The 14,354-nt window shown below is 33.3% G+C and overlaps 1 protein-coding gene across 7 annotated transcripts in view; it reads left to right on the top strand.

Moving 5' to 3' along the window:
* The window catches only part of SYT1 (synaptotagmin 1), a 588,739-nt gene that overhangs the window by 239,692 nt on the left and 334,693 nt on the right, over positions 1-14,354 (top strand). For 2 of the 7 annotated variants that reach the window (XM_016923901.3, XM_054664525.2), the window contains one exon: positions 3,263-3,304. The exons of the other annotated variants lie outside the window; for them this stretch is intronic. The gene's annotated coding sequence lies outside the window, so the exon portion shown is untranslated. The remainder of the gene's footprint in view (positions 1-3,262; positions 3,305-14,354) is intronic. 7 annotated transcript variants of the gene reach the window in all.

Below are 14,354 nucleotides of genomic sequence, written 5' to 3' on the forward strand. Positions count from 1 at the left end.
CAGTGACTGGCTTACTGGATTCAATTGGAGATTAAGCTAGTTCACATTTTTCAAAGCACAGCACTAATACTCTGTACTCCTAATCCGGATCCTCTAAATTAGAATCCCAGGGGAAGCATTTCCATTCAACATTCCAGGTAATCGTAGGCATGCTAAAGCTTTAGAATCACAGTAAACATATTTTGCCATAGAAATTTCTGAAGATTTGTCAAATGATTTAACGCTTGATTAAATAATTGTACATGTTCTTTGAACTTTAAAGTAATAGAGTAATATATTATTCATATGTTATATATAAGCATATTCAAAAATAGATGTATGTTAAATAATAATAACGAACATTTGGAGTGCTTCTTTGGAGGTATTGTTTTAAGGAGGAGTTCGTTAGTATTATTTTGTTGAGTACTCACAGCAACTGTACGAAGTATTATGTTTATCCCCCATTTTATGATGAGGAAAAGAGGTAACTAATTTGAATAAATTGCCTGAGGTCACACACCTAGCAAGTGGCAGAGCCAACTTTGGACTCATGCAATCTAGCTCCCAAACCTCGTCTTAACCACCAGGTCATACTATATCTTAAAGGTTTTTCAGTGAAAACTGGTCTGCTAAGAAGTCATAATAATAGGAAATGCTTTTAACACATTATTAGTTGAACAAGAGGAACGAAGGTAAGGAGGAGAGAGGAGAGGAAGGAAAAGAAGGAAAGGAGGAGGAGGAGAGAAAGGATCTTACAAAGCAATATAGACACAACTGTTTTGCAGTGAAAATATACATAGAAAAAAAAGACTAAAAAGGTATAAACCAAAATACTTATTATCAGATGATGGGGTGGCAGTAATTTACTGTGTTTTCTTTATTTTCCAAATTCCCTGTAATAAGAGAATGAATGATCATGTATTGCTCTTATAATCAGAAAACAATAAATGAGTCATTTTACAGGCTGATTACATATGTCTTAGTTGACCTGTTTCGTAAATATAGGAATTGATTTAGATTTTTAATTATACTTATTACTTAGCTACCTTTAGAACACATAAATGTATAATAACTGTTTTTTAAAAACTTTGAAGAATGGTTTAATCCTTATATGTAAATTCTATATTTTTATATTATGTTTAGGTGCTCTATGAAGAAAAAAATGCAAACCACATTGTGGCTTTAAAATAAGTATGTTATTTCTACCTCATTGCAATGGAAAACATTCCAATCTTATTTTGTTCTCCAATATTATGTACATAATGAAATAAATAAGATTATTTATCAATACATTTTATTTTACATTTGTTTTATTATTCTGATCAGAATTTATTTTGTTAGAATTCAGAAAACTGTACCTTAAAATGTAAGGTAAGAACAGATATTAGCACACTGGTGTTCATAGTACCACTATTCACAAGCATCATTCACAAGCCAAATAATTCATAGCACTATTCACAAGTACCAAAGGTGGAAGCAACACGAGTTGCTTCCATCAGTGGATAAGTGAATAAACAAAATGTGGTATAACCGTACAATGGAATATTTTTCAGACTTAAAAAGGAACGAAATTCTGACACATGTTACAAAATGGATGAACCTTGGAGACATTATGCTAAGTGAAATAATCCAGTCACAAAAGAACAAATATTGTATGATTTCACTTATATGAAGTGACTAGAGTTGTCAAATTCATAGAGACAGAAAGTAGAGTGCTGAAGGAAGGGAAGAATGGAGAGTCAGAGTATACAAGGTACAAAGTTTTAGAGAAGGTGAAAAGTTCTGAAGATGGAGAGTGGTGTTGGTTGTACAATGTGAATGTAGTTAATGGCAAAGAACTGTCCACTTAAAATGGTTAAAATAGTCAAGTTTGTGTTATATATAAATTTCCTCAATAAATAAGCTTGGTATGGTGGCTTATACATGTAATCTTAGCATTGCAAAGTTGAGGTGTGGAAACCACTTGAGAAGAGCCTGGGCAACATGGCAAAACCCCATCTCTACAAAAAGTAAAAAAATTAGCCAGGCATGGTGATGCATGCCTGTAGTCCCAGCTACTCGAGGGCTGAGGCCAGAAGATCACTTGAGCCTGACAGGTCGAGGCTGCAATGAGCTATGATCATGCCACTGCATTCCAGCCTAGGTGACAGAGTGAAACACTTCCTCAAATAATAAGTAAAATTAAAATAAATTAATTAATAAAATAAAAGATATTAAATAGTATTTTTTCATTTGTTATTGCGTTCAAGACAGATCACATTCTCAAAATCTTAAAATTACCTATTCATAAGGGTTGTACTCCTAAAGATGCTTTAATAGACATCTTTTTTAGAAACCTTGCATTTATCGCCTCCTAATTGGTCTTTGATCATAATATATCCCTGCTTATTGAACTCCTCCTGTGGGTATCATTCACATTATAAATAAAATCCAAAGTCTGCAAAAAATGCTTTATAATATTGATCTCTGTGCATAGAAATATACCTACACATATGTCCCCTCTCCCTCTCTTTCCTTCTCTCTCTCTCTCTCTCTCTCTCTCTCTCTCTCTCTCTCTCTGTCCTTCCTACAGCTGCACAGGCTTCTTGCTGTTCCTGGTACATACCAACTTTTTAACTTTGACAAAGACATGACACTCAATACTTCCACCCCTGGAAAGCTTCCCCTAGACTTCTGTTGTTCCTTTTCAGCAAGGTCATTCCTAAGGGCCCCATCCAAAACAGTGCTGCTTCTAAGATGCAGCTACTCTACGCTTTAGCCTTCTCTCTGTGTTTCCTCCTTAGCACTTCAATAACTAAAATGCTGTATGGTTCACTTGTGTGTTTTCTTTCTTTCTGTAGTGGAATGTGAGCACCAGGAGAGCACACATCTCAACTGTCTTGTTACCACTGTATCTCCAGTGTCACAGCACTTAGCACAGTGCCTGGTACAAAGTAAATACTCAGCAAATACTGCGTGTGCAACTGTTTGTATAAACATATTCAAAATACCTCATTGGCTGTCATTGATATTTGTGGTATAGATAAAATGAGATTGAGGTTTGCAGTAGTAAGGATGAGCCATTTCTGAATCAACAAATTTTAAGTAGGTGGTCATTTGTTCTCTGAGATAATATCCTGATTTTAGGTAATAGAATTTCATAAAATGGACCCAACTTTTTTCTCCACTGAGAAATAATTTGAATATGAGCATTTGTATTGTATTTTCTTAAATGCTTTACATTCATTGTAGCATTTCATCCTCACAACACTATAAGGTAAATATTATTATTGCCATTTTACAGATACAGAAACTGAGGTACACAGAGCGATTTACCCCAGGTCAAGTAAGTATTCAAATTGGATTTCATTATTAGCAATGATTCCCAAGCTAATGCCTTTAAGCAGTATTGACTGTGGCTTTCCCTAAACACAGATAAGTTTTACTTATCGTGGCAATTTTTTATTACCTATTACATTTAAAATGTGTGCTCATTCAAAAAAGTGAAGACATGAATATTCAAATAAGAAAATAATATAAAAATCATCCCTAATCCTTTAATTAGACATTACCACTTTTAAAATAAATTTTCCTTATCTTTGGGCTTTGCATAGACAACTTAAAATAAATCAAAGTGAAAGAGGAATGAAAATAGTGAACTAGTAAAATTCCAGAATAAGCAAAGTCCTAAAAGATATTTTTTTCATTTAACATGTGAAATGTTTTTTTCAATTGTATCCATTCATCTTTTACTTTATGATATGGAATGAGGAGTGAAAGTTTCCTTACTAAAAATTTTTTTTAAAAAACTGACCTGGCAGACAGTAGGTATATTCTTTTATGTACGTAAATATGAAATTATTTAAAGGGTATTCAAAAAGTTTTAATTGAATAATATAGCATAATATTCCCTAAAATAAAAATATTTTAAGTAGTTATAATATTAGATTCATAGTGGCTTCTAATATTTTTAGGGAAATATTAGAAGAATGATGTGACCTCTTAGTGTCCAACTCAACTTCCCTGGTTAAACTGTATCTGTGATAATTAACCATATTTTGAACAGATTTACTCTGAGCAGGCATTTTTCATATGTGTGAAAATGAGCCATAAGAGCTTCAACAGATAATGCCAGAGGATGGGGATCTCTTAAGAATATGTACTTACCCACACCAGCAGTGCAACCTTACCCTTGGGTCTGTAAATTTCACTTGATAGATATTCTACATGCATACTGTAAGAACATAAGGCAGGAAATATAGAAAAATTGAATGCTCCCACAGTGACAAATAGTAAAATTATACTAAAAATAGCTGCACAGGGATTGTTTTACAGTATTATTATATGCTGTTGTCACTGGAAAATAGTGTTTTTCTTGCAATACATTGCAATGTTATACGATATGTTATTATAAAAAAATTATGTTGACATCATTCAATGGAGTCAAATTTTTTTTTTTTTTGTAATTTGGTCTACTCTATCAGACAACACTCATCTCAATGTGTCCTTCAAAATACAAAGAGTTCTTTTTTCAAATTTAATAGAGATTTAGTGAAAACTGTAGAAAGTATATAAATAAGGATTTATGTTGCTTACAAAACTGAATAAAAGATCATACCTCTCTTTAGGGAACTTACAAATTAGGAGGGAGAGGGATTTTTAGAAACACAGTACATGATATATATATACAATACATATATAGCATGTTCCCTAATCGCTACAAAATCCTAAGGCAATTTAGAGAAAAAAGTGACCATAAAAATTGTGGTTAGGAAATAATGGGGAGATGCATAAGTCCTGATGTTTCATCAGGATAATGGCTTTAATTTGGATCCTGAAGTATTAGTAGGCTATTAATAGGCAAGGATCTCTTTATTCCTTACACACATATTAATTTAGCATCATACTATGAACTTGTCCAACGGCTAGACAGATCAATCGAACAGCACTAAGTAAACCCTACTCTAAAGGCTTCCGGTAAACGAATACTAGATAAATTAGGTAAGTTCAGATACTGATAAATTCTATTACAATAATAAGATAGGATAATAGCAAGTTGCTTGAAAGAGTAAGTTGCAAGCAAACTTGAAAGTTGTTTGAAAGAGGAGAGAATGGGGCCTTTTTGTGAGGTAGGGCTTTCTGGAAACACAGTATCTGAATAAATATTAAAAGCCAATCTCAAATAGAGCATTTCAGAAAAAGGCAATAGATTTATTAGCGATTCCGAGATTGAAACAATATTGGTCATGAGTTCAAGAAACAATAACTAGAACAAAATGGCGGTGGGACAGAATGAGGTCAGATTAGAGAGGTAGACACAGATAATGCTGTGCAGGATCAAGGAGATATTCAAGACAGAAAGAACAGCTAGAGCCATAATACAATTCAAAACACATAGAGCACAATGGTTGAACATAGGTGGCTATTGGGATCAAATGGCTTGGCTTCAAATTCTAGCTCTTCCACCTCCTGTTTGTTTAGCGTTGACCACATTATCTATTTTTTCGAGCTTCAGCCTTCTCATTTTTAATGCAAAAATAATGATGATGCCCAGCTTCCCATGTGTGATGAGTACTTCTTGGTATAATGCATGTACAGGGCTTAGCAACGTGTCCAGCACTAACAAAGTAACCATTCTAGAGTATTTTGAAGTACAGAATTGAGTCCAGTTTAATTGTTACATATAAGGAAGAGTAATGGAAAATGAGTCTACAAATAAAACAGGAACCAGAGTTAAGCAGAATATGAAACATCAGACTATTTCATAATCAGGAGAAAATCCTTGCACTCCTTTAAGCAGGGAAGTGATGTGTCAGCAGTAAACTTTGGGTAGATTAATATAGCAATTGTTGACAAAGTATTTTGGATATTGGAGATAAGAAAATAAGCAATTTGGCCGGGCGTGGTGGCTTACGCCTGTAATCCCAGCACTTTGGGAGGCCGAGGCAGACAGATCAGGAGGTCAGGAGATCGAGACCATCCTGGCTAACACGGTGAAACCCCGTCTCTACTAAAAATACAAAAAAATTAGCCGGGCCTGGTGGCGGGCGCCTGTAGTCCCAGCTACTCGGGAGGCTGAGGCAGGAGAATGGCATGAACCCGGGAGGCGGAGCTTGCAGTGAGCCTAGATTGCGCCACCGCACTCCTGCCTGGGCGACAGAACTAGACTCCGTCTCAAGAAAAGAAAAGAAAAAAAAAGGCAATTTAATTTGTTCTAAGATAGAGACCAAAGAGAAGGACTGGATTGAAGACATTGTAGAGGTTAACTTGGCAGGACTTTGTGACTAAATGAATGAGTACAATCTCAGGAGCCTGAGAGAATATATAATTGAAATACAGATGGTGGGGAAGGAACCAGTTTGAGTCAGAAGAAATTGAGTGAACTGTAGACCTGCTGCTCTGAGATTCCTGCAGCTATCCAGCAAGCAGTTGGAAATGCAAAAGTAAACTAAGGGGAAAAGTACTGGCTGGAAATGTAGGCTAACATTCAGATTTTAGCTGCAGCTTTCTGATTGCCGGTTGGATTGTCAAGAGAAAAGAATGAAGATAAAAGAGCAGAATACTAAGGATATAATCCTGAGGTCCAAGTATAGTTCACTAACAAGACTAGAAGAATGAGTTTATGAATGAGATAGGCGAGTGATCCACATGGTCAAAGGAAAGCCAGAAGAACAGGGATCATATTCTACATGTCAATTGCTGGATATAAATGATACCTAAATAATGAATTTAAACATTTTAACTCAGATATTCAGTTTATGGCATGGCAAACAACTGATTTAAAAATTGTTTATAATGCTTTTTTTTTTTTTTGCACATAATGAAAATGATGTAAAAATTCCTGAACTCTGTGTGTTTTTCCTGTATATATCTAATTTACTTACAAAACTCTCATAGGGAACTTTTTTTTAATGTTCCATTTTTAAAGCCTAGAATAACTTCCTAAGGAAAGTGTGAAATGTTCAGACCCATAATAGCTTCCTAGAAAGTAGTTCTTACTTTCCATATGAAAAAAAAAATCTTTGACATAATAGCTAAAGGTGATGAAATTGTTTCTTCTTTAAATGACTCTAGTCTTATGGTGGCATTTAGAAATGCATCTTAAGTGAGGGGTTATCACAAAGTCTTTTTTATCTGCTAGTTTTTCCTCTACTTTACCTTTAATCATAGTAGGAACAAAGTATAAACAAAATCAGCAAATATAAATAAAAATTGTATACATTGTTCTATTTTATTTGTTATCCAACATATGTCTCACTTTGCATTGTGTAGACCAGAATTCGGGTTCATAGAAAAAAATTCTTTCTTCAAATGAGCATGCTTATTTATATAAATAAAATTATAAATGGAATTAAGAAATAATAAAACTTATGTAAGGTATTTAATTACTATGACCAACTATATATTAATAAACTTGCAAATATCAGTGAAATAAATATCTCAAAAGCTAGAAATGATCAAAATTAACTCAAGACATATAAAACATAAAGAGTTCAATAAACCAGGAATAAATTTTATTTTTTATCCAAGAACTTTAGGGCCAGAGAGTTTACTAATGTTATTTTGAAATTCAAGTAATAACTTGATATAGTGTTTGTATAATATAAATTGTAATGGTTATCTATTATTGTTCCTGATGATTACAAAATTTGATCAACAATTTGATCAACAGCATGAAAAAATGTAGTACAATGATGCAGCTATTAACATAGATGAATACAAAAGTATAAAATATATACCAACAAGGTATTTCCAATAATACATTAATGTATTGATGACATAAGATAGGTTTGTTCCAGAAGTTTAAAAAATGTTGTCAATGAATTTGATAAAGTTTAATATTCACATTAAAAGTACTACCGTTAAAACCAAAATATAGCATACTTATTCTCTCCATTATTTTGGAATAAGAAAAAATTATTCTTTGCAGAGCTCATGCTTATATGCATAGAATACCCCAGAGAGTTATCTGAAAACTGTCAGACATTATTCTTAAAGACTTTAGCTACAAGAATTTAGATACAATATAAATAGCCTAAAAACCAGTAACTTGATGTTGTATCACTGATGACTGCTTACAAGATGGAAATAATTTATTATCAATTAAGAAAAAAGCTAAAACATACCCAGAAACAATCCTAACAAATCTGTGGGAACTTTACCAATAAAACTATAAAGCTTCATTTAAAAAACAAAAAACTAAATAAACAGAGAGATGTACTAGATGGGCTACTGGATGGAAACAAATATTGTAAAAATATAAATTCTAAATTTAGAGATTTAATGCAATCTTCAGCAAATTACTAGAATATTGTTAAGAACTTAACATAATCATAAAGTACATTTGGAACAATCAAAGTAGAAAGACAGCTGCAATTAAATGACATTACATTTTTTAATACAAGAAAAAAGAGCAAAGATGAAGATATGCACCAAGCTGATAACAATATAATCTCTTGGGGGTGGAATTAAAAGGGTTTGATGGAGGGGTGAGGCTATTTCTTTTTTTCTATATTTCTTTAGTGGGAGTGATTTTTACTTTCTTCTGACTGTATTTTTTTAAAAAGTTGTTAAAGCAATAAAAGCTGAAAATCTAGGGAAATATTTACATCCAATATAACAAATGTTTAATATCTTTAATATGTAAACATATGTATCACTTATAATAAAAGTATTCTAATAGAAAATTTTATAAATATTATCAGGTAATTGGCACTGAAAATAAGAAATTAAAAATTCAATATAACAAAAACATTTTAAAAATAGAGAAAGCTTTTTTATCTCTGTAATTTTGTGATTTAAATGTTAAGACTGATAAGGATACAGTGAGAGAGACCCTCCCATGCCCCTTGGATAGGAATGCAAAAGGGGAAATGAAAATCTCTGATTGCTGAATCATAATGCATTTTTACTTTCCTTCTCATACATTTGTGGATTTTAAAAAATTCTATAATACTACACATTATTTCTATATTAAGGAAAATAAAAAGTATTTCAAATTCAAGAAAGTTATGTTTTATGTAAATGCAGCAAGCTAGAACTTTTAAATATAGTACTTCTTTAAAACACTGCTTTTTAAAATTTATTTATGAGTATTGAACATGGTTATGGTCTCAATTTCTCTCCCCAGTAAGTTCATGCCTAACATTTTAGTCCTTGAAATGGAAATACACAATGTCTTATCATAAGGATAGTAGATGGTATATATAGTAATAACTATCATAACATTAGTAACGTTGCGGGAACTTTTCCTTAGTTCAGCTAAAGATGGGTGTCCACAAGAAATTAGGCTTGCAGACAATTTGAAGCATGAGGAGGGCAGGGTTCAAGGAAAAGAGGGAAAACAGGGACTCTCCACAAGGCCAGGGGCCCTGCTAGGGTGCTTCCAGCCTGGCAGATTGAATCCCGGGTTCTACTCAGGAAGTGGAGGGCCAGGCTCCTCCCTGCTGCAAACAGCACAAACTTTTATGGCTCCAACCCAGTGCGCACTCCTCCCAATGTTCAGGCCAGTTGGAGGCTCTGCCAGGGAGCCCTTCCCACCTGTCTCAGTAATAGTCAAAATATTGAACTTTATCATATGCCGGATACTGTGTTAAGCTCTTCAGAGGCATTAGCCCAGTTAATCATCAAACCCTATGTGATGGATGTTACTGCTTTCACCATTTTGTAGATAAAAGAATCGAGGGTCAGAGAAGTTACATGAATGTCCAGGATGGTGGGACTTGGAGGAGGAATGCCAACACCTACGCCCAGCTAGATCACTTATTTATTTGCTATCTTCCCTGAGAGGCCATTTAACTTACTTGAGCCAAAAGGTTCTCAACTCAGCTATAAAATGGAAATAATAATACTTGGCAATGTTGTGAAACCCAAATGATGTACTATATGTGAATGCACCCTGAATAGCAAATTCTATAAATTCAAAGCATAATAGAGATTAAGTATTTACAGTTTCCTTCTTTAAAGTATCTTTCTTATTTTACCACTTATCTTTGCCCCAAACTTTAAAAATTGTGATATTTCATAGGAGAAATTATTTTTCCTTATTGAATCCAATATCTGAAGCTTTGTCTACCCAGTGTTGCTAGTCAGTGTTTTATTGCAGACTAACCTATTAATGACCTCTTTAAAAGTAAATTCCAACCACAGAACCTGTCTTCCTGTGTAAGACTTTAGGTGCAGCAAATAATCATGCATCTACAGCAAGTTTTCCACTCTATATTGCTACTGCCAAAGAATCTCAGATGAGATATGACAGAAAATAAATTAGTCTCATATGATTCAAAATGTAGTGAACACTTTGCAAACAAGTATTTTTTAGCATCTTAAATAAATTTTGGTTGAATTACGTCTCATTTACAATATCACATTTCATCCTAATTTCAGTTGTTTTCCATATTGTCTCCTATTGACTTCTACTCCATTTCACAAGAAGAGTAAACCTTACTTTAATTCATCTCCGAATAGAAGATTGAAGGAAGACCCTGCTATAAGCATAGCGTCCTACACAAGGAATAGCTAGAGATGTAGGAAAATTTTTATTGATTGGAAAAAAAAAAGTGAGCTGGCCTCCAATATTTTCTGTTAGGTTTTCTCTGTGATATGGCACAGGAAAAAATAAATAATAATTTGAAAAAAGAGGCAGCTTTTTCATATTGCTATGGAGCAATTTATGAATAGGACATAAGTCCTTTTTTCCTCCTAAAATAGGGACTTTATGGGGTTTTCATCTTCTTTTTTATTAGTGGTTGGATTATCTGATCATTTACATTATAAGAAACACATGAAAATCTAGAAAACATTTTACATTTTGTTACAGATTTACAAATAGCATGTTTTCACCTTCATTCTAAAACTAATTATTGATATCAGAAATTTGTATCTTACCTAGATCATTGGTTAACAAGACAGATTTTTAATTCATAAACTTTAATTCTTCATATAGCAGTCTGATTGAACCAATACATTTTTAAAAAATTTATCAGCTAATTGAAGTATAACGTGAATTAAACACACATAGACTTCAAAATAAAGCATAAATAGAAGTGCATGGAAAAATGTACCGATGATTGGTTCTTAGGAAATTAATAATAAAGGCTAACATTTGTTGAACTCTTACCAAGTACGACATGCAGTTATAATATGCGTTACTTCTTTTAATATTCACAATAATTTTATAATTAAGTACCATTGCTACTTTATAGTCAAACTATTAAGTGATTTGCCCAAGGACATGCCACAAAAAAGGTGATGAAGTTGGATTATGCCGGCACTGGTCGAACTCAACAAGCAGTGTTCCTCACCTCTCACCTACACTCTGGGTAACATTTATTTTTCAAAATCTTAACTATATAAAGTATAGCAATGAAAAATGAAGAATGTTCTAAATATAAATTGTCCTCACTTAAAAGCTTAAAAAGAAACTAGCTACAATGAAAGGAGAATCCGTATATGTCAGCGTGATCTAGCGCAGTATTTGTAATAAAGCTGAGGTGGGGGGCAGTGGAATAAAGAAGGGAAAATCCCTAGGGGAATATATTAGAATTAAAAAGGAGCATTTTAATACTATGCACACACCACCTCCCAACTCTAGAATTTCCCACCAGTTTTTCTCCTGCCTTACATAGCTTTTCAAATACTCTTTCTCTTCCTGGAACACCCTTTCTACCTCTTCCTCACTTCAGGACTAAGTTCTGCAAGTTGATCTCTTCTAGACTATCAGAACCTTTCAAGCAAGGACCATAAGTTTTTTTATTCATCTTAACATAATAATAAGTTGTAATAATTATAATAAATTATAATAAGTTATAACAACTTTGAAAACTATCACGCCTCCCACAGACTCAACACTCAAGAAGTATTTGTTGAATAGACAAATATGATATATTTCAAAGTATCTCACAGTTTGCAACGCATTTTCTTATAATACCTCATTCTATTTTCATGATAAGCCCCTATGGTGAGTATTTAAATAAGAAGAAACCTGAGACACAGAGAAGCTAAGAAACTTGTCTAGATTCACAAATCCTGCAAAAAAAAAAAAAAAAAAAACTGAGACTCAAACTCATGCCTTTGAGTTCTGCGTCCAGTGTTGTTTCCCTCACAGCTCAGACAAGAAATTGGTCTTCTGGTAAATTATAAGGCCTACCTGTCATGTACCTAATTTCATGTTCTAAAAAATTTTACTACACCGAAGTGTTTACATTCCACAGAAATTTTTTAACTTTTCATTTCAACTTAACTGTTTATTGCAGAGCACAGTGGTAGTAAATAACAGATACAATCTTTGCCCTTGAGAGAACTTAAAATTTAGTTAGAAAGGATCAGGAAAAAAAAAAAAAAACACACAAAGAACTGCAATTCAAAGCAAGAAAGACATGGTATAAGAGAGTCAACAGTTAGTTGGACAAATTTTATTAGGTAATTAATCTATGCACCAGCCTTAATACAATATGCTAGTACATGAGGAATTTAAAAGAGGGGATTGTGGACTCAAAAGAAAGAGATACTAACAGACTCATGGGTATGGTAGAATCTGAGACAAAACTTGAAGAACTGGTTTACTTTTAAAAGACAAATATAAAGGTAGTCATTCTGAGATAATAATGAGACGTTGAGTAAAAGCTACAATGTGGAGACGTGTGGGGCATGTTTTGGAGAGAGCCAGTTTAGTAAGAGTGATACAAAAAAAAGTTCTATTTCTTAGAATATAAGAGTGAAATATTAGGACCTTAAATGCCAGACTAAGGAATTCATTCATAATTTGATAAGCCATGTGGAGCCATTGAGAGTTTTGAGCAGGGGAATGACATTATTGGAGGTGGGGTTTATAAAGATTGACCTACCGGTGAATACAGGATGCTGTAAGAAGCTCAAAGTAGGGACACTAGTCAAGTTTTCAAAGATAAAAATGATAAAGTAGCATCACTTAATTACACCATTGTATCTCAGAAAATATTTAGGTGATCTAAAATAAACATATTCTTTTAGTTTATTCCCTCAAATAGATAAAATGAGTTTAAGAGAGTCCCTGATGATGAGTTTTTATACTAAACAAAATGCTTATTTGGGTGAGAGATTGCAACTCAGTATGGTTAAATTAGATTTATTATTTCTTAGAACTACATTCCCTTTGGTACTTGTAGAGAACTTCTATTTCTGATTTAAAAAGAAGAACACAAGGCATATGGCAATTTTTCATAGTTATTACAGGTGACATCTAAACTGGCAGAGTGCAGACAAAGGAAAGGCATATAAATTAGACAAATAAAAGTTTCTTTAGACCCATACACAAACACCAACAGAAGTGTACAAAGAGATAATGAACTTGCCTAGGATCACTGCAACTGAATGAACAAGCCCAGATATCTATCAATTCCAAAATGTATTCGACATAAAAGTCAAGTTATTTTTTTACTGCTGTTTTCGAAAGCAGCCATTTTTAGGATATTTGTGTTTCTGATATGTTAACCAAAATGTTTTATGTATGGTGTCCATTTTAATGGTGTCAATACTGAGTATATTGTGCTAATAATGACCATAACAATTGGCATCTCTAAACAACATAGAAGGTCAATTTCATTGATTTAACTTGAAGTTTTTAGTAAATAGGAAAGTATTTGCCTTGATGCTGGCTATTGAGTCTGGCACTTACTGGCACTGAGTAAGCAGTTTTTTAATGATAACTATCTTATACTAGAGAGATATGACTTTGAAACTACGTTGTATTCGTTGACCAAAAAATTCTTAGAGTTATAAATTCTGTGAAATGATCTACAAAAGAAAAAATTATATTGTCAATTGAATTTTGGAAATTTGTATATCTTTTTCTTTTGGAGATACATACTGCCTAGTAGCATATTAAAGTCTAACATGTGCTATCTAAAAATAAAACCTATTTAACTTTCTTTAACCCAGTGCTTTCCAAACTTATTTGACCATGAAATTGATTTATCTTCCTTGAACATATATTCAGATTCCATGCTGACTTTAGGAAATTTTGCCAGAGAACAAGGAAAGCAGCATTATATACCAGAAAAATGTGAAGTTTTAATACAAGATCTGCTCACCACTAATCCCAGTTCCCACAAAAACTGCTATAGTGTCCTGTAACCTCACCCAACACCTCAACCCAATAGGTGTTCAAATTTAACCTAGGTGTTTACAGGATTTTCATAGTCCTATCTAATTCTGCCTCAAAAATAGAAAATTATCTCTGATTATTTTATCTCCCCATCTCTGCTGCCTCCATCCATTCATTCAACCAAGGCTTTCTATGTTCTGACTCCACAACAGGAAGCATGACATATGTTGAAATGAACTCGTGAGCAGACCTCATGGTCCTCACCTTCACTAAACAAGCAGGGTAGTAGAAGAAAAAGACAAGGAAAGAGCCT

Source organism: Pan troglodytes, chromosome 10 (assembly GCF_028858775.2).
Source record: "Pan troglodytes isolate AG18354 chromosome 10, NHGRI_mPanTro3-v2.0_pri, whole genome shotgun sequence".
NCBI lineage: Eukaryota > Metazoa > Chordata > Mammalia > Primates > Hominidae > Pan > Pan troglodytes.